This window comes from Anastrepha ludens, chromosome 6 (assembly GCF_028408465.1).
Source record: "Anastrepha ludens isolate Willacy chromosome 6, idAnaLude1.1, whole genome shotgun sequence".
NCBI lineage: Eukaryota > Metazoa > Arthropoda > Insecta > Diptera > Tephritidae > Anastrepha > Anastrepha ludens.
In genome coordinates this window covers 27,616,947-27,624,951 of record NC_071502.1, presented here as the reverse complement: position 1 = coordinate 27,624,951, position 8,005 = coordinate 27,616,947, and the positions used below count along the sequence as shown (strand labels likewise).

General features: G+C 41.5%; 1 protein-coding gene across 1 annotated transcript in view; it reads left to right on the top strand.

Moving 5' to 3' along the window:
• The first annotated feature begins 442 nt into the window (after positions 1-442).
• Positions 443-8,005, top strand: part of LOC128867922 (plectin) — a 226,479-nt gene continuing 218,916 nt past the window's right edge. Inside the window, exon 1 of the mRNA XM_054109549.1 lies at positions 443-844. The gene's annotated coding sequence lies outside the window, so the exon portion shown is untranslated. The remainder of the gene's footprint in view (positions 845-8,005) is intronic.

Genomic DNA, 8,005 nt, shown 5'->3' with positions numbered 1-8,005 from the left:
ACGCCATACTCTCTCTATGCGTGTGTGTGGCTGTGAGACTACAAAAGCCGTGTCATGTGCGAGCATATGCGCTTAGCATAATTTCAATACACTCTTCTCTAGCTAAACAGAGCGGGCGGTTTGAAGGTGATAGGTGTGTGTGTGGATATCGATAGCTGGTGTTGTTGTTAGTCTTTGCTGTAGTTATTGTTATTTCGTGCTTATTCATGTCACTGTTGCTATTGCTGTTGCTGTTGATACTCAACTGATTTCGTATCGATGTTTTGTCTCATGCGAAACTACTCTAACTCTTCTTCATGCTGTGCTAGTGGCTAGTGCCTGAGTGCTTAGTGCGCTCCATGCGCGTAGTGAAAAGTTTTACTCAACAAAAAATGCTTTCACTAAACGGGCTTTTCCCGATGATTCGGCTACACGAGTTGAATGGCAAACGACAAAAGGCGTAAGGCGTAAGGCGAGTGGTACAACGACGACGACCGCGATTCAATACTTTTGGGTATAACAGTAGCAGTTTGCCGAATTTGAGTTCAGTTCTTAAGGGTAGTTAGTTGGAAAACGGCGTCAAAATCGGGCTAACGGTGCCGCACAATTGGGTGGATAATAATTTTTTTTGTATTGTACTAAAACTAGTGGTGCAGCAGAGGGCAAGAGGCGCACAGAGGGCCTAAGTAGAAAAATGTATATATAAATTTGGTAGTAAATGCAGAAAAAGTGTATACGGCAGTGTAGAAAACATAAAAAATTCATTCAAAAATTGTGTTCAAATGTGAAAAATTCCGATAAAGCAGTTTAGCAGCAACAAAACGAAACGAATGCATTGTGCAACCCACCAAAAATCACACAAAAGGTATATGAATTAAGAAATTTACAAAAAACCAAAAAACAAAAAAAATAGAAGAAAATAGAAGACGAAGGTGTAATGGAGGAAAATTTTTACTAAGTGGTTACGCTTACAAAAAAAGAAACAAAAAATGTTACCAAAATTGCAATAACGAAAAAATATAGCCGAAAAATTCTATGCAAAGAATTGAATGAGTGAAAAAAATTAACGTGAAAATTTTGTTGGGTATAACAGAGAAAACGGTGTAATGACCACGCAAGTGATGTGAAAACTGGAGTGTAGCGCGAAGGCGGCGACGAAGTAAAGTGGCAGGAGGGAGTTTTCTAGGTACAGAAAAGTGAGTGCGAGTTAACGCGAAGTGATGTTGAAAATGTTGGAAAAATTCATTACGCCTGCAAGCGCACACCAACAACACAGCGCGCACAGCATACACAGACGTGGCTTACTTGTTTGTTGTGTGACTAAAAATAGATTTCCCGAAATCGGTTGCATGCGTGAACCGATAAAAATATATTAAAAAAAAAATAAAAAAATAATATTTAATAATTTTTTTTAAATTAAATTATTTAAAGATATTAAAACTGAAACGATAAAAGCACAGAATTTAAGCAAAGTAAAAAAAAAATTTATTAAATCTTCACCTGCACAATTTTGATGAAGCTAACGCCTGAGGTCTTAAAACCAGGCGCTGCAAAACTGTGCTACTATGTTAAGCAGATGCCTATGCATATACACATTTTCATGCACAGACCCACATATGCACACACACATATATATATATGCTCTGTGTGTGTGTGTATGTACAAGAGTATTCACTGATTACATTAAATGCGTGTGCATGCATAATTTTAGGCGTTGGAGCGCAAGATGCGCCAACGACAAGCAAAAGTTACATTTCTTAAACGCCAAGGCACTTACCGTTGGCGCCGTTGAGTGGCCAGCAGAGCAGCGAGCGCGGTAGTGTGCCTCTGTTTGTGTGTCTGTGTGTATAATATATGCACTCGTCACAGCGGCAAGAGGACGTAAGTAGCGTAGAGCAGAGCGCAAGTAGTGCAGGTTCATTGTATTAACTCAATCCAGCGTGGAGGTGTGTGATGTCTATCGATTGAAGGCAAACACGAAATTTATTATAAATTACAGCAACCTACAACTGATATGAAATGGCTTGTATTACATACATACATACACACGCATGTGGCTATATAAATATATTTATGTATATATGTACATGTAATGCTCCATATATCCCTTTGCCATATACATACAGAAAAATTAGCGCTGGTGTTGGAGCGCCACAAATGTACATGAAAAATTATCACAGTTGGGGAATATCGAGTCTATACGAGAGTAGTCACTTAGTAGAGTCACCCAGTGCATAACAATCGGTCGGCTATCGGCTGTCAGCGCATAATTTTAGCGGCTCCAGAGTGGCCACTAAATGTTTCCACCAAATGCCTACCTCTGCTTGTAACACAGCCAAATTCCAACAACAATGCAACGCAATGTTGCTATTCTTAGCTTTAGCGCACGCACCAGAGCAAAAGTAAAGAAATGCTCCACATGAAGCTGAGCATAAAGCGAAGTCGAGTGCGGAAGAGTAAAAATAAATTAGAGTGGAGTTGAGTAGATACGCACACATTGAGTCGCTTGCAGTCGTGTGAATTTGAGTCACATTTGCGCTAAAGTGCAGAGTTGAGAGCTGCTTGGCATTCGTTGTTTGCTCCACAAAAGCAGCATCAAATATTTGTGCGGCTTAGCGGTGGGTGGTTGGATATGTGTCAATGTGACTATGCATTAGCTGACTGGCTGACTAGCTGACTGACTGATTGACTGACTGGCTGGCTGACTGAGTGACTGGCTGACTGAATGAGTAATAAACGGTTTGCGGTAATAGCGGCATATACAAAGTAGGGAAATGATTACAGCTAGCGAAGTGGCGAGCTCGTTTTAGTTGTGAGTTCCAAATCAATCAACTTGTCGATGTGTGCAACCAAACGTCGTTAAAGTTTTGTGCAGTTTACTTTCAATTTTGAACCCAGATATGGATTAAAACTGAAGGCTCTACTATCGATTTGAATTCAATGTTCCACAACAGCGAAAATTTCAAGTGATTTGCGGCTCAAGTGAGGGGTTAGCCTGTCAAGTAGTTATTGATCACTTTTCTCATACCAAAAAGTTCCGCACTATCCGACTTGGTATAGAAACTGGGATTTCCTGCGATATCACCCAAAAAATATCAGCATAAAAGTTGCAAAAATCGATTCTATGAAAAATATCGAAGGAAAAAGTGGATAAAGTCGAATCTATCCGAGCCCTGCAACAAAGTCCGCACGATATTCTACAAGAGAAGCTCGTAAAACGGAGATATTACGAAATTTCTATTTACGTACAAGCAAATTAAATTTCTATTATTATGCCGTACGACTATAAAATGCATAAAAAAAAAAATTTAAAAAAAATACCAACTTAAAATCCAAAGAATTACGAGGTGTGTTCAAAAAGTATCGCGAATTAGGTGTGTTTTTTCAAGAATTATTTATTATTAAATCTGTTTTGTCCCCTTCAAAGTAATCCCCATGAGATATTATGCACTTGTGCCAACGTTTTTTCCAATCTTCGAAGCACTACTAAAAATCTTTTTTTCTCATCTTCTTCAGCTCCTCCTTCGATGCCGTCTTTATCTCGTCAATCGTTGCGTAGCGTCGTCCTTTCATGGGCCTCTTTCGGGAACAAAAAAAATTCACAGATCTGGGGAATACGGTAGTTGTGGCATCATTAGTGTGTTGTTTTTTGACAAAAAGTCGCGCACAAGCAACGATGTGTGAGCAGGGGCGTTATGGTGATGCAAGAGCCAATTTTTGTTCTTCCACAAATCCGGGCGTTTCTGGCGGATTGCTTTGCGGAAATTGCGCATAACTTGCACGTGATATTTCTTATTGACCGTTTTACCCGGTGGCAAGAACCCATGATGCACAATGCCCCTGCAATCGAAGAAAACGGTAGGCAAAACTTTTACATTCGACCGAGCTTGGCGCGCTTTTTCCGGTCTAGGTTCGTGGGGCAGCTTCCATTGAGATGACTGAGCTTTGGTTTCCACGTCATAACCATAGGCTTACGATTCGTCACCAGTTATGACCCTCTGGAGCAAATTTGGATCGTCGCGGACAGAGTCCAACATCTCATTAACAATGTTCATCGATGCTGCTTTTGGTCGAAATTGAGCAGTTTTGGTACGAATTTGCGGCGACCCGTCTCATGCCACTCCAAATCAGTGAAAAAAATCGAATGGCACGAGCCAATCGATATGTACAGGCCCTCGGCAACTTCTCTAACGGTGATTCAACGATTGGCCAATACCATTTTCTTCACTTCATCAATTTTTTCGTTTGTTGTTAAAGTACTCGGGCGTCCGGCACGCTTTTCGTCGTTCACATCTTCTCGGCCTTCTGAGAACATTTTGTACCACCGATAAACGTTGCTTTGATCCAAAGTAGCTTGTCCGTATGACACCGTCAACATTCGGAATGCATCCGCGCACTTAATTCCGTTTTTCACACAAATTTGATACAGGTTCTTTGATCCATGTTTTTGAATAGGTAAAAATCGAAGACGAGCCGAGACACGTGCAAGCAAAGCAGCTGTCAACAATTAATTGAACATTCAAAATGGCCGAACTCGTCGGCATGAGTGAGAGACATGAGTACCAACATATCGCCACAAAAAAATTGAAATTCGTGTATACGTAACCTGCGAAAATTCAGAATTCGCGATACTTTTTGAACACACCTCGTATACGCACAACGAAAATGCATCGAGGTATTCAAGAAAATATTTTTGTTTACTTTTCACCAGGACAAATAAAGTGAAAAGTGGCCTTTGAAAAATGTATCCTTAAAAATACTTACGAACCTCCGAGTGTATTTCTGCCATGAAAAAGCTCCTCATAAAAAATATCTGCTGTTCGGAGTCGGCCTAAAACTGTAGGTCCTTCATTTTGTGGAATAACATCAAGACGCACACAACAAATAGGAGGAGGAGCTCGGCCAAACTTTCAAAAATGGTGTACGTTTTTTTCCTTGTAGACTCTGCTCGGGACTACTGACTTCCCACATGAGCTGAATATTGGCAGTTTAGAGCGCCGGGAGATTTATGATCGCGCCAATACTTTATGCGTTCGCCCGAAAGCCGTCCTTGCTTTATTTAGCCTGCATTCCACTGGGTACCCCTCAACTATGTTCCATCTGGCTTTATTGTGGTTGTCGCTCAAAGCCTTCATCTTGGCGATGACCTCCAGTACGACAATGCATGCAAGGGTGACTAGTCTGTCCGCCTTCGCTTGCATGTCAGTGAGTTTATGAGTGAGGAAGAAAGCTCAGGTGCTCAAGTTATCTGGTGAAACACCATACGATGCCTCTTTTGTGCAGGATCAATTGGTTCATGACATCATCCAGGATGATAGCGAGGAAAAGAGGTGGCAAGGGACAGCCTCGTCTTATGTCTGCGTTGATGGTGAATGAGTTGCTGAAGTTGCTGTTCTGAAACAACGTCAGTTCGGAGTTCTCACAAACTCCTCTTCTGAGACGGATTATCTCAGCGGGGCCCATTTTCCACTCATCGACAGCCAGATTACATCTCATTTCTAGTTCGATTGTGTCAAATGCCTTCTTAAAGTCAACGAACAGCATAGAAAGCGGGAAGCACCACTCAACTGATTGTTGGCTTGGTCAGCACAGCTTCGATGAGTGCGAAATCGAGCTTGCTCCACTTTTAGAGAGTATTCGATACACTGGAGTCTGGTTTGCATGATCGTTGCAAGAATTTTGTTGATGGCGTTGGGAAGGCTTATTCCTCGCCAGTTATTCAAATCGCCTTTCTTGGGCAGCTCCACGATGATACCTGTTGTCCAAGACGGAGACAGCTTTTCATTGTTATAAATGTTCACGGACGCTTGCGCTTTATTGTATCAAAATTTAATGGGCTATAGAATTATGTACGCGAAATTTTCCTGCAATTTCTGAGTAAAAAATTTGAAATGAAGGGGTGCTGTAAATTTACTAAATTTTTGTTTAAATTTGCGCAAAGTTTGAGTGTTGAGTTTATATAGTTTTTGTAGTAAAATGATATATATTTTCATTAAAAAATTATTAAAATTCACTAGGAAAAAATTAGTTGTCAAAACTTGTTAATAAGACCGACTGCTGTTATTTAAGGCAATGTATAAAAAAGTGGAGCTTGAATTTAAATATAGAAATTTGTATTGGCTTATGCGTCTACAAGCAGACAACAATAAGTCCATTGTACTGCACCCTTTCGGGTTCGGTTCCCTTTTTAATTTATTTAAATTTACCCGACCTCCGAATAAATAGATTTTGTAGTGCCGAGGAGCCAAGATGGTCGCTTCTTAAGACATCAGTGCCAAAGACCTCAAGCCTGATTCGAGCGTAGGTCGAGCAGACGCATAGAAAACGGTCCGCCGTCTCATCCTCCCCTCCACATGCAGGGCAGATTGCACTGTCTGAGATACTTCACCCATAGAAAGTGGCCCGTCAGCGGTCTAACAAGCCGCCTACACTCCCTTCTGCTTAATGACAGGAGGATCAGCGACAGGCGGTCGGATATGGCAGATAACATCAGTTTTCTCCATATGAAGCTCCTCTCAGCCTGCCAAGCTCACTTGTGGGTCGAGGTAACTCGCTTTCTAACCGGTTTGGCTACAGAAGGGAGTGGCAGAACGGGCTTTGGACTAAAGAAGTTGGCCTCAGAGCCCATCCTAGCTAAAGAGTCAGAGGTCTCGTTACCCGCCATACCTAAGTGTTGCGGGACCCATATTAGCATCAGGATATTATGTCTACCGACATAATTCAGCCTGGCTTTACAGGACTCAACTACCCTTGAAGTGGTTGGTGGGCTGTCTAAGGACAGTGGACTCTGTGGAATTACGGCGCTTAGATTTGTGGTTTTTCCAGCCAAAGCAATATTCAACTTTTTACTTCAAAAGGTGTCAGCACAAAGTGCTTAAATGTGCCGTTCGTGCGCCTTGGTATATCCGTAACTCTGATCTCGAACGTGACCTCGCCCTTGAGTGAGTTCCAAACACAATAAAGAAGATGGAGCCAATAGAGGAAGAACTAATTTTCCTGTAGGAACGTTTGTTTTTTTGGTACCACTTCTTCTTCTTCTTTTTAAGCATGACAATCCTGGGCGGACGGCGGCCGCGGTAGGCGAATGGGGCAGTGCGTGACTGTCATTCGGAATTCAAAGAGAGAACGAAGGTTCGAATCGCGGTGAAAGACCAAAAATGAAGAAAAAGTTTTTTCTAATAGCGTTCGCTCCTTGGCAGGCAATGGCAAACCTTCGAGTGTATTTCTGCCGTGAAAAAGCTTCTCATAAAAATATCTGCCGTTCGGAGTCGGCTTAAAACTATAGGTCCCTCCATTTGTGGAACAACATCAAGACGCACACCACAAATAGGAGGAGGAGCTCGGCGGAATACCTAGCAGAAGTATACGCGCCGATTATTTATTTAGTTTATTTTTTAGTCCTGGGTGGATCACTGCTTTCGCAACTAAAGGGTGATTTTTAAGAGCTATAGGAAAGTTTTTCAAAAAACACACGTAAAATTCAAAAAAATGCATGACATTTTTATTTCATTCATGCAAATGTTGACCGCGACTGCGCTTCAAATGGTCCATCCGCTTCGCTTAGTCCAATTTTGGCATGTTTAAAAAGACAATAGCTAAAAAATCACCCTTTATCTTTCTCCAGATTTCTCGATCCCTTGTCGATCACCACCAATTTTGTATATTCATCTCTAGCCATCTTTTCTTTGGGATTCCCTTAGTTCGCTTCCCATGCGGTTGCTGCTCGAAGGCCCGTTTTGCTGCTCTTTGCTCTGGTATTCTTTCCACGTGTCCAACCCGGCGTATTCGTTGGGTTTTTGTGTATTTTGTGATGTTTCGCTCCTTGATAAGGTCTTGAAGTGCTAGATTGTGTCGAGTACGATATGTGCCGTCTGCCAACTTTCGTCCCTTTATAGGGTCTTCATCTGCCAACTAAATAGATTGGACCACATATTTTTCGCAAAATTTTCTCTTCGAATGTTGCTATTTAGTAATTTAGTTCATTTATACGCTTACGTTTGAAGGTATTTTGCAGAATATTTTTTCC